The 13333-nt window shown below is 43.2% G+C and overlaps 1 protein-coding gene across 1 annotated transcript in view; it reads left to right on the forward strand.

The window, feature by feature from the left end:
• Positions 1 to 583: 583 nt before the first annotated feature.
• Esrrg (estrogen related receptor gamma) overlaps positions 584 to 13333 on the forward strand; it is a 418399-nt gene continuing 405649 nt past the window's right edge. Inside the window, exon 1 of the mRNA XM_028758945.1 lies at positions 584 to 663. The gene's annotated coding sequence lies outside the window, so the exon portion shown is untranslated. The remainder of the gene's footprint in view (positions 664 to 13333) is intronic.

Below are 13333 nucleotides of genomic sequence, written 5' to 3' on the forward strand. Positions count from 1 at the left end.
TGGGACTTGACCTACTAGCGTCCCTTGATGGACTATACCTGGAGAACCACCTTTTGTTCACATTCAGTTAAAACCAACTGAGAAGTTACTTTAAAAACTTGTGCCTTTCTGTCCATTCCCAAATAAGAAGCAAAGTGTAGAGAAAGGTGTGCAAATTTCAGGCTGATGTCTAGTGAGTCCATTGGTCTTAAAAAACATTTATTTTTTGTTTTTTCTTTTCTTTCGAAAGCTACGGTGGGTATTATAGTGAGAAATGCTTTGACACCTTTGCTGGTATATTCACCATCATAAGAGAGGAATAGAGGATTAATAAAACCAAGAATACTGAAGAGAAAGAGAAGTAAAATAAGATGGAGGACTAGTCCTTTGTTGGAGTGTTAATACAGTCCTGATGGTATATATAGGAAAATCAAAGACTTGCTAAAGGCTCAGAATACTATTATAGTTATTAATGTGTGCTTAACTCTATTGCCTGGGGGATTTTATTAAATGCAGTGGCCAAGAAAGTGACCTCACTTTTTCCTGTTTTTTCTTTCTTCCTCTTTTGGGTTGGACCCTTGCTTCTATCACGTTAGAGCTCCTTGCTGGTTCATCAATGAGGCAACCTGAAGTGATGAAGATGTAAGGAAAGCATCCTACGCTAACACTGTTGCAGTTGGAAAGGTAAGGTCCTCCCCGTGAGGCTCTTAAGATCTGTGTGGTGCTGTGCCTCCACGCTACACACCGGCAGGTAAAGCAGCACATTGGCATCTTCATTTATTGTGTTGTGTTGTGCTGTGTCTGTGAGAGTTTGGTTTGTAACCAATAATACAGTCAACAGGAAGGTCTGAGGCTTTCCTTGTTTTGTCTTTTAAAATGTAAAAGTGGTCTAAAAGCAGTATTTATTTATTTATTTATTTATTTATTTATTTATTTATGAAATGTAGGGTTTTACTATGTAGCCTTGTCTCACTATATAGTCTTGGCTAGCTTGGAACTCCCTATGTAAATCAGGCCGGCCTTAAAATCACAGAGATCTGTCCTGCCTGTCAGCAAAGTGCCAGGATCACAGGTATGCATCACCGTGGTATCTGACTCCAAAGCAGCATCTGAATGCCCTCTGAATTCTTCTTTTGTGGCATGTGGTGATAGGTAGGTGTCACTGCATGTGGGTGGCAGGGACCATAAGGCTCTTTGGTGAGGCTCTGCCTTCATTACACTGGTGAGGTATGCTGACCTGTAAAATGTGGTTGGCAAGGTCAGGCTGTTTCTGAATTCTGTAGTTTGGTAGAGTACAGAGTACAAAGTATTACCTTTCTGTGCGTCTTGTCCTGTGTTTATAGTAGACAAAGCTCTCTGGCTATCAACTTATTTATGGACTTGTTATCTATCGCGTTCTCTATTATTTCCATAAATAAAGGCTGAGTTTATTTCACTTTGTTTGTCGAAGGAAAACCATAGATATTGCGGGTCCCATTCATTCCTCTGCTGGTGTTCTGGGCACAGTGACTTCACTTGGTCCTGTGAACCACATGGTGATGATTGTCACTGGAGGCTCACAGCGATGGCTTGGGGATCTGTTTCTTTCGGAGTCTTCCCACATAGGTAGACCTGAGGCAGGGTGAACACCTACTACCCCCTCCAGGTAGAAGCAACAACAGAATCCCTGCTGCTGTGTCCCTGCTGAGCACACCAGTAAGGCCTCATAAAGAAGTGCTTCTGCAGAAATGAGCGCCCACTCTGTCCCTGTTCTCTAAGTGTGTTCCCTAGCCTCCTGAGCATGGCAGACTTCAGAAGATAATCAACAGGTTTTGGCTTCAGTGTGGAAATGGTACTTCCAAACTGAAATTCCTTTCACAGAGGACCTGAGTTTGTTTCATTCACAAATTGGCAATGTTTCAGGGGCGGGAAAATAGGTTTCAGTTCTTAGAAGCAGAAAGGAATGAGGGTGGCCCTAGCTTTGTTATTTCAGGTCAGATTCTTAAAAGAGAGTTCTGACCACAGGCCCCATGAGTCTGAGGTATGATATGTTTCTTGGTGTAGTATCCTTTTTAATTTAAATTTTTTCTTTTTTGCACTTAAATCAAAGTGTCTGAAATTATAGGTATTGTTTCAGAAAGCTCACGTGTGCTTCAAATTCACGCTTGCTGCCTTCCTACAAAAGGACTGTTTATCTGCACATTAAAAGTAGGCTGGCTTTTATGAAGTATTTACCACAAGATTGCTTTAAATCGCATTTCTCTTAGAGATTTTCAAATCTGACGATTTGAGGAAATATCAGTGCTTCCTCAGCAGACTTTGGACAACACATCTATTTAATGTGAGGCAGGTAAGAGGGAAGAAAGCATTGAAAGAGGTCTTCAGTTAACTGCACAGACATAAATGCTGTGTGTGCGTGTTTATATGTGTGTGCATCTGTGTGTGTTTGTATGTGTGTGTGCATGTGTGCATGCATGTGTGTGAGTGTGTGTATGTGTGTGTGTATGTACTAATGGATTCACCACACTTAGTGTCTATGTGGAGGCCAGAGACAACTGTTGGCAATCTTCTTCAGTCTCTTTCTACCATATTTTTAAGACAGGGAACCCTCTTGCCTCCATGTCCCCATGACTAAGGTTACAGGCACCTGACGTTTTACACCCGTGCTGGTGACTCAAACTCAAGTTCTCATGCTTGAGCAGCTATCATTCCCCTACACTGAACCATCTTCCTTGTCCAGGAATTAAATTTAGAAAATCATTTACTTTTGTGAAGTTTTCCAGAGAAAGACACCTTTATCGTTGCCAGAGTACATCAGAGAAAAAGAAGAAAGGGGGGGAAAAAAAGAAATCAGGCCAGCTCGAGTTTGGAAAAGATAAATAAATCTATTTGTTTGGCGGGTAGCATCCTGCATTATGCATGTACGTAAAAGCGAGGTTTGCTTTGATCCTGTCTATTAAAAGTTTATTTTTAAACTTAGACTGGGCTGGAATCCAGCAATGCTCTTTGTCCTGCAACACATCCTGGGCTTTGGGTCCCTAGGCTGGCAGAACTGTGGGGAAGCAGGAGGAAGAAGGGAGCCGTTGTGGATTGTTGATGGGTGCTCAGGGGTTTTTCCCTCCCTTCCTCCCCTCCAGTTTTGAAATTCAAATTGAATGCAATTTTCAGCTCATTTGAGCCAGAATATAGTGTTGCTGAGCTTCAGTGGCTCTTAAATTCAAAACTCATGGGAGGAAACAGATATCATCTGTCACTGGGGTGGGGAGAGGAGACTACACATTTTATTCAGAGGAGGCAGACCCTTAGTCACTAATTCCGACTTTCCGAGGACTAATCATTCACCAACCAACTGATCAAGTAATCAATGAGTCCTTCAAGCCACCCAGCTCCTGAAGTCTGGGGGTGGTTGCTCTCCTCTCCCGAGCTCTTAAGAATAATTGCTGGTCTATTTTTGTATCATTGGTATTTTAATACCTTTTGTGGCAAGTTGAGATAGAATATCTTGGCAGTCTTTTTTTTTTCTTGCCCTTCCTGGCTGTTTTTATTGTTTCCATCTTTAGTGACTTCGTCAATGTTTTTTACTTATGACTGAGAATTCGCAGAAGGCTTGAGGCTGGCTCTGCAGGGACAAAATTTGAGCTATGTTTTACCAAATAGGCGGTTGGGTAAAAATAGGCGTCTTTCTCAGGGCAAGCTTAAGTGCCAATTAAAACGGGAAGACCCACTCACAGGGTACTGGAGCCTGAGAGTGTGGCTTATCTGCAGCATGGAGGTTTCAGGAACCCTTGAGAATGGCTCTCTGTGAATTTCTGACACACTGGATATGTGCCCTGGGAATACAAATGGATTTCAGCAATGATGATTTGACGTCCTTCCTCTGATTTCAGCAATGATGTGGGATGGCAGTCCTGATCCTGATGTGTGTGTTACAAGCTTTGCCCCTAGTGCTTAGCTTTGCACATTTAGTGTGAGCCAAAATTTTCACGAGGCAGTGGAAGCCATTGATTAGTTCTTCTTAGGCAAAGTTTCCCCCAAAACTCCATGAACATTTTTATGATAAATTAGTTCTCAGTATGTAGCCATAACACTCAGAAATGCAAAATGTTTGTGAGTAAGAATATGATCTGACAGCATATATGTTTGTATACATGTGTGTGTGCATGTGTATATGTGTTATGTGAATGTGTGTGTACTCTCAAGGCCTCTAACTATGTGCCAGCAAGGACCTCCAAAAACTTACTTTCATATTATTAAAGTGATCTTTATTGGCAATGCCCTGGGAACCCTGAGAGCAGGTCTTTACAACATCTCCTAAGAAACTGTGCCCCAACACATCAACCTGTTTTTTCCCTGGTGATACCTCAGTTCAGTTGTTGACAGATGTTGCAGGAATCCAGGGGAATCCTGGGAAATGTGATGGACGGTGAGAATTTGTGTTTGGGCTCAGCACCCATTCTTGGGATTTCCCACTGGATGACAGCATCTCTTGCAGCACTGATAACAAACACTCTTGGGCTCCTGGACAAGAACATCTCTCCAGAAAGACAAGGCCATGAACAGAAGCTAGGGTCTTTTAGCCCCACCTCTCATCCTCAACGTAGGAAGAGGAGCTGGAGGTTGGGTCAATAACCTGTCAAAGCTCCTTGATAAAGACACCATAAAAGCCAAGAAATATGATGTCCAGAGAGCACATGGGGTCTTCGGAGGGCAGGAGACCAGAGCATGGTGCTCTGTGCCCTTTGCATGCAGCCTTCGTAATATCCTTTACTGATATAACACACAGGGAAAAGCACTTTCCTGGGCACTATGAGCTTCCCTAGCATATTACTTAAACCAGAGAAGGGGTTAAAAACAGGCTTTAATTTGTAGTCAGCAAAATTCTGGGTAGCCAATAACTTTGGGATGGTGTGTAAAGGGCAACTTGTTCCTATGGAGCTGAGTCCCAGACCTATAGACTATGAGGCAATCTTCAGGATTGTGTGTGTGTGTGTGTGTGTGTGTGTGTGTATTTGGTAGATAAGGTATGTATGTTTGGGTGTATGTATGGTAGGTGTGTTATCTGTGTGTAATGGGTATGGTAGTTATGGGTGTAGTACATATGGTGTATGAATAATGTGTGTGTTTATCATACTGTGTCAGTGTTGCATTAAATTGTGTGGCAGTCAATTGTTGACAACTGAAGAACTGATGCTTGCATGTGGGGATACTGAACATATGGGAAGATGGAAATGTCCAATGTTGAGTGTAAGGTAAGGCAAATGGCTTGAGTATCCTATGCCTACTCTACCTACTTTGGCAAGAAATCTATATTTTAAGCTAGTTCTTAAATTAGTGAAAAGAGCTTTGATTTTTCTATTCAGAAATCTCTCTTCCATTAACATGCAGGCTGTGCTTGCCATGTAAAAGACATTTGTTGTGCTGATTTGTGGTGGATGAAATATTTCTTCTTTAACCCAAGGGAGGTAGCAGATAGAATTGAAATATCAATCTGTCTCAGATGTATACCATACACTAACAGTTTCCCCCAGTTGATCTCTCAGTAGAGCAAATGTATTCTAATCTGGAGCTGGGAGATACGATGGTACAGAAGGCAGTCAGAGGTGAGGATATTAAACTGTTAAATGAATTGATTCTCCACAGATGCTGGAAAGACTTGACCAGGAAACAACAACCCATGTTGTCCTGGAAGAAGGTATAAGGCAGGCACACTGGGTTCAAATGGGCAGACAGAAGAGACAAGTGTCTAAGGCAGAGGCACAGTAGGTGCCCAAGAGACACTGAGCTGTGTGGGATTAGGGAATAATGAGGAATCTCAGCCACGAAACTGCCATTGCATGTTGGTCTAAAGGAAGAGTTTAGCCCCGGTTAGAGAAAGCCCTTGGCAGACGAGGCTAGACATCCCAGCGACAGAGCTAGCAAAGGCAGTTTTATGGAAACTAGACTTCAGAAAAAAAAATAAAACCAGTAAGAAAAATGGCCCTGGAGAAGAAGGGTGAGAGATATAGACAGATATCATGAATAGTTTGTGGCAAAGAGTTGAATGGTGGACATTTTGCATTGTGTTTTCTAAATAGAATCAGTCTGTAGGTAGGGGCTACTATAATCGTTATAATAGAGGTACTGAAGAGATGGCCCAGTGGATTCCAGCAGATCTAGGTTTGATTCACAGCACTGATGCCTCACAACCACTATTACTCCAGTTCCAGGGCATCTGACAGATGCTTCTGGCCTCCACAGGGAGTATCCTTGTAAGTTGACCGATATAATTTGATTATTCTCTTATAGAATGATAACTTACTTAACTCCTTTGAAATTTATTTTCATTGTTTCTACTATTCAGCTAGACAAATATTTTCATTAGTATGATATTATAGGAAAAGAATAGATATCCAAAACAAGATTTCTGAGCAAAAGATGAGTCTGTATTCTCACTTCTATAAACAATTGTCAGCGAACAACATTTCTAGCAATCCATACTTTAAAACACATTTTGCTGGTTTATTATTTGGAGGTGGTATCTTCATCTACTTGCATTTGCACCTTAAACTTTTTAATTAAGCAGAATATGTATCATAATTTTTATTGGTTGTTTGAACCCCTTTTTGTTAATTTACATGTTGATATCACCTGGCCAGATTATTTCTATTAAACTAGTTACAATTTTTCTTAAATTTTTGAAACATTCTTATATACTAAGATACTAACTCCTTTTAAAAACAATATGGTATTGGGTGATGGGGTGGTCCCCAGGGTAAAGGCATTTGATGTCAATCGGATGGCCTGAGTTTGAACCTGCATCAAAAAGGCAGAGAACTGACTCCTAAATCATTGTCCTCTGACCCTCCCTCATGTGCCATCAAAGACTGCCTCACACACACAAATAAATAACTAACTTTAACATGTTATATAAATGTCCTCTTGTCTTAGGTTTACCCTTTAATTTTGCTTTGCATGTCTTTTCACGGTAGGATAGTAGTTAACTATGGTTTCACGTTGAGGTGGGTGTTTGTAATTTCATCCCCCTCCCTTTTTTGATTAGAGTAGTTTTTCCTGAAAGAAAAATGATGTCAATTTTCAATCTTTTATATACATTTTTCCAATATGGTCCTTGATTCCTGTAGATTGAAGACTACTTGTAGATGCGAGTTTTATAGTGTACAAATGTCTGCGTTGTGTAGTCAGGGCCTGAGTGGTGAGTTCAGTGGGCTAGAAACCTGGGGATGGTCCCCTGGAACGGTGGGGCATAGCTGGGGTACTTGAGAACTAAGGACTCTGATGATTCCAGCTCAGAGAAATGCCTAGTCGGGTCAGCTTGAGCACTTCAGAGTTAGTAAGCTTTCCAGAGCAGGGAAGGTTCACCTTAGGTGAATTTGATTCTGTGTTATAGTCTTTGCCCACAGTATAGAAGATGCTAGATCTCAGCACCAGCAAAATAAACTAAACAAATGGATCAATGGAAAATATGTGTAGCTCTTTCTTTTGTTTTTTTCAGAATTGCCACAAAAATGATTGTTGTCTTTGTGGCTCAGAAAAGCTCATAAGAAGAGAGAATGCTGAGAATGGAATTTGTAAAGCAAAACAATAAGGGAAAAGAGACACTTGCCCCCCCAAAGGAGGAGTCAATGGGAACAGGATTAATTTGAGAAGTGTGCACATCATCCATGACATCCAGCCTCCAGAAGGGAAGTCCTCACATACCTGAGGAAGTGATAGGGAACTGGAAATTTCAGTCACCAGGATTTGATCTTTATACCTCGTGATGGTCAGTGTTGAATGTTCAACTTGGCTGCATGGCCTCTAGATGAGCCTGTGAGAGATCATGTTGCTCCATTCATGTGCAAAGACCCACCTCCTGTGGGTGGCTTCATTCCTTGACTGGGATCTCAGACTGTATGAGCAGCCTAGGGGTCTGTCCTTCTCTGCTTCCTGATTATGACATGATCTAATCAGCTGCCTTAACCTCTGGCCATCTTGACGTCACCTCCAGGATGGCCCATGCCCTTGAATTGTGAGTTCGAGTAAACTCTTTCTCCCTTAAGTTTTATTTCTCAGGATATTTCATCCTAGCAAAGGGCAAAGAAGCTAAGATGAATCTTACACAGTTGTTTTGAATGAACACATTGAACTCCTTAAATATGTACAATAAACTACATCCCACTGCCTTCCTTTAGTTTCTTTGGACCAGCTGATAGCCTGTTCACCCCAACTCGGTCTTCTGCCTTTTAGCAGTCAGTCCTTCATGCTGGCCCCAACCAGAATGGCATACCCTTCATGATTCAAATATTCCTACAGAAGTCATATGGATTCTTCATATCTCCCCCCCCCAAAAAAAAGAAAAAACACATTGTATTAGTACACCATATTCTTTTGGTTGATAGTCTTTGGCTTAGAGAGCAGTTCCTACGGGACCTTGTGTGTTTGCTTTGTCACTCCTGCTTTGTGACTTCCACCTCTCCACCAGCTCACAGCCGCCCTTTCAGGCTTTGTAAAACTTCAGCCAACTTCTCCAAGGCTTGCCTTACTTGTGTCCTTCCTGCAGCTGTTCCTGTCTAGTTTTGCAAAAAGGAATTTGGCTGCTGATGGGCACTTGAGTATGGTTTTATACCTAGCTGGAGACAACCCAGCCTGTTGTGATCTATCCCTATATGTTTGCTAGTATAAACATTTCTGGAAAGATAGGAACTGTGTTTTGCTGTGTTTGGTAGTCTTTTCTTCTTTACCACAGTGTAGTCCCTTATTTTTCCCTAACCAAGTCTGCATAGGGGGTGCTTCTGTAGATAGGATACATGTACAGAGAAGGCAGGGACAGAGGGAACGTGGTCCACAGACCATGGAATCAAAAAGTAAAGTTCTTCTCTGATGTCAGAGGTGGGGACTTGAGCAGATAGGGATTCCAATGAAAACTCAGAGGGACAGGTGACAAATGCCCATTGGATAGATGATGGAACACGTGGTGAGCAGCAAAGTTGGAGGTAGACGGAATGAAGTGGAAAAGAATCATGTTGGAGGCTGTCTACAGGGAAATAGATTACAAGGGAGATTAAAGATGAAAGGGGAAAGGGTGAGTGTGAGCAGGGAGAAGTGAGTCAGAGAAAGGTTCCTCAGAGGGGATGTGAGTCAGAAAGGAAGATTACATAATGAAATTGGCAGCGTCTCAGAAGTTGTGTGTGTGTGTGTGTGTTGGGGAGGGGCTGTGGGTGGCTGTGGACTCAGAGAGGGAAGGCCTCTCCCGTGAGCTACATAGTAAGTAGCTAAGGATGCAGAAAAGGTCAGGAAGATATGCGGGCATGAGTAGGGTTGTGTGTGGCGTTCAGGGAGGGTGAGGACAGTGGGTGATGATGTTGTTGGCAAGCCGCTGTGCTTGGACAGGGCTTCCAGACTGAGCATCTTTATAATTGAATGCATCGGTGAAGAGGAAGATGGGGGATGGAGTTCAACATTCTCATTCAGCTTTTATGGAAAATTGTCTAATAGGCTTAATGTCGTTTCTCGGTGCCCCTCCACCCCCATGAGCTACTGTGCCCCCTTTTTAGGCTGATGCATGTTTCTTGGCTCTTTGAAGCTTCAGTCAAGCCAAACCACCTCTGATACGTTTTCATTCATTTTTGTTATTCTCATCATTGGGAATATTGTCTACATATTCTTTAGTTTTGACCCCACTACTAGTGGAAGCCAACATCCCAGCTTAAAAAACTTCCCTTTCAAGCCCTGTGTCCTCCACCCACTCCCACCTTGGCACCCTACCCATGCTTACCCGAGCCAGTCTTTCATTATCTTCTATGCATTCAGTCAATACCTTTCAACTTTATGAGATGTTCTGTTACTTCTGACCTATTCCCCATCCCTTCTAGATAATGCATTCTAGTGTGTCCTATCTTCTGGTACTCTCCATGACACAGAGCAGAACGAACAACGGATACTTAGAAAGAAAGAAGGCCAGAGGACAGTCTTGGTATCATTACTCAGACATATCATCTGCTTTGTTTGGGACAGAGGATCTTTTAATTGCCCAAAGCATGCCCGTTAGATTAGGTTAGCTCACTAGTGAGCCCCATGAACCCTTCCTGCTCCATCATTCCACTGCTTGGATTATAAGCATGTCACAATGCTCCTCGTTATGTTTTACGTGTTCTGTGGATTATAGTCAGGCCCTCAGACTTGTAAGGCATACCATTTAGCAATGAGCCATTTTCCCATCCCGGTATTTGCCCTTTATAGATAAAAGCTATGTAGTTCTGTGGCACTCAGTCTATTCACATGGGGTGTGATATGAACACCCATCTGTAAAGCTGTGTTGTCACCTCAGCTAAAAACTCTGAGCAATACCTCTGAGCTTCTCTCTAGTCTTTGGTATGCAACATGCTACTTCCTGTCTTTACAATGAGAACTCGAGGCGCCTCATGTAGCTGCGCCTGGATAGTATTTGCTGGTCTCTGTCAGCTTCATTTCACCAAATGAATCTTCCAAGTTTTTCTATTTTTGTCATAGGTATCAGAGTCTCCTTTTTTTCAAGTGGAACGATATTCTATCATGATTTGTTTATTGATGGACATTTGGGTTGTTTCCCCAGGGGGGCCTTTGTTCTGAATGCTAAAATATCTCATTCATCATGAATATAGTCTCCAAGGGCATAGTTAGGGCTGGTAGCTCCAGAAGAGAAGGACAGAGTAGAAGGAGGAATCATCTCAGTCCCTGACAACGTCATCAGAAGTGTCCAGGAGGGCAAGAAAAGCCATTCCAGTCAGAGCATGATGGACTTAATGTGAAGAGGCAGGGCATGACGTTCGGGTGATGGTAAATGCAAAGAGTTGACACCAAAGGGGCGCTCCATCCACTCGCTCCACCCTGTTCTAAAAGTGGAAGAGCAAGACCGATGCTGAGGAGAGACACTGTGGGAAGGAGGTGTGGAAGAGGGCGTGGTTACAGTCTAACAGGGATTCCACCAGTACAAGGGAGCACTGTAATGAGAAGGCCAGACAGCCTACACACAATGCCTTTCAACACGCTGCACGCATAAAGAGCCTGCACTACAAGATCTGCCACCTTATAGCTAATGGCAATATATAAAATCAGATCCCACAGGAAACTCTCAGTACCAGTCACTTACACTGAACATTTTTTTTTCTTCAAATTTTTTTTATTCAAAGTTTTGGCTACTTCCTTCTCTTGACTTCTCGACACCTAGAAAGGGATTCTTGAGCTCATCCCATGAAACTTCCCCAGAGTGTTGCTGTTAGTGGTGGGTGGGAACTGAGTGTGTGTGTGTGTGTGTGTGTGTGTGTGTGTCTGTGTGTGTCTGTGTGTGTCTGTGTGTCTGTGATCTGATATGTTTGGGTATCCACAGAGGACAAAACAGGGCTTTAGGTTCCCCCGAAACTAGAGTGACAGATAGTCACGTGAGTTACTTTGACGTGGGTGTTGGGAACTTCCTCTAGGAGAGCAAGAAGTATTCTTAATGGCAGCGCCTTCTCTAGCCCCATCCTTGGCAGCTTCCTAGCTGTGTCCTAAGCTTTTAACACCCTGTGGATTGTCTAGCAGAATTTCTCTTCGTTTAAAGGGTGGGAGAGCTAGATTTCATTGGGTGCTTTTAGAAGCCACAGTCCTTCACCTGCTCCTTGCCCCATCTCACAGTCCCAGTGTGGGATTCACAGCCACTCCCTAGATTGAAAAGGCACCCTAAACGGGAGCCTATTGCACACCAAAGCCACAAAGCTCTTGGCCTCTCTGTCTAACAGCAAGCAGGTGTAACTTTAGCTTCCCAAGGTATTTCCTCCCCAAGACTGGACTGGCTGTCGTTTTGGAAGGTTTTTTTTTCTTTCTTTCTTTTCTCTTTCTTTTCCTTTCTACTTCAGACATTTGGTGCTTTGGCCCATTTCAAGCAGCCTCTGATCCTCTGCCTCTGCTTTCCCACCAGCCCCTCCAATCTACCCTTGGGGAGTCTCACTGGTCACTTTGCAGAGGCCCCCTCAGGCCAAGAAAGCTTCCCTCACTTTGTTTCTGCTTAACCCTTGCCCTCCAGGGTGCTGTGGGGCGGGCTCTGGGCTGCTTCCCTTGTACTCTCTTCTTGCTTGCAGGTGATTAGCAGGTGGCTTCTAAGCAGAAAGGAACTTTGCCCCAGGCTCCACTCTCCCATAGGCTCTCGCCGTTTTGCTACAAAAGAGAAAAATGGAGCCTTTGAAGAGTGTATATACACTATTCATGTACTTTTCAGAAAGAGAGAAGTGTCTATAAATTTCCAGGATTGGTATTAGATTTTTACTTTGTTACCGGAGAGCAGAACTAGCGGGTTATGGCTCGGGTGGCTTTTGGAATGAAAAGGAGCCAGTTGCCATTTCTAAGCACCTAGTCGTTCAGCAAAGCTTATTTGAAAATTCCTCTCTCGACACTAATTCCCAACAAGTTGTATTCCAGTGGGACGCTGTGGCTGGTTAGTACAGCGACTGGGGCTGGTGTCTTGCTGAGCTCGGCTCCTCTGGGGGAGCTAGCTTTCCCACCCACAGTGTTGAGCACTGTGCCTGACCATCTGCTGCTCCCTGACCACAGGACAGCTGTCTTATTGCTGTCTTCTCTGCCTCAGTCCTCCAGGCTGTTTGTCACCTATGTGACTGCCTGCAGGTTCCCCCAAGGGAAATATTATACAGCTCTTTCAACAACTTGAGCCATTGTCCTAGTACTAAATGAAACTCTTTCCATACCCCCTCCCCCAAATCTCTGAACTACTGGGGATAGTGTGATATATTCTCAGACCTCCAAAGTTAAAATAAAGGAAACTACTCTTTCCTAAGCTTTTTAATTTAAAATTTGTATTACATTTATCAGTCTGTGACATGTGAGGATGCATGGACAGCTTGCAGGGAGGGATTTATTCTCTTCTTCTACCAGGAATCCGACTCAGATGCTTACCACAGAGGCAGGTTCCCTTCCTCAGCAGTTCTCAGCCTTCCTAATGCTGAGACCCACTTTAGTACAATTTCTCGAGCTCTGGTGACCCCCAACCATAAAATTACTTTTGTTTCTGCTTCATAGTGGTAATTTTGCTATTGTTATGAATCGTAATGTAATAATCTCATATGTAGGATATCTGTTAAGCAACCCCTGGTGTGACAGGCTGAGAACTTCAGCTTTACATACTGAGTCATTGTGCAGGTCCCTTTCCCAAATTTTAAACCGCCAGTCTCTCTTCTGTTGTTTTTAGTTGAAAAGTAAAATTAAAGAAGTTCTCTTGAGCCTGTCTCCTTCCTCTGCCACATCAACATTTCTAGACTGATTGGCATTTGGAACCAAGGTTTGCACCAGCATGGAGCCTGTCTGCCTACCTTCCTCCCTCCCTCCCTCCCTCCCTCCCTCCCTCCCTCCCTCCCTCCCTCCCTCCCTC

The sequence above is a fragment of the Grammomys surdaster genome, unplaced genomic scaffold (assembly GCF_004785775.1).
Source record: "Grammomys surdaster isolate TR1022 unplaced genomic scaffold, NIH_TR_1.0 130, whole genome shotgun sequence".
Classification (NCBI taxonomy): Eukaryota; Metazoa; Chordata; class Mammalia; order Rodentia; family Muridae; genus Grammomys; species Grammomys surdaster.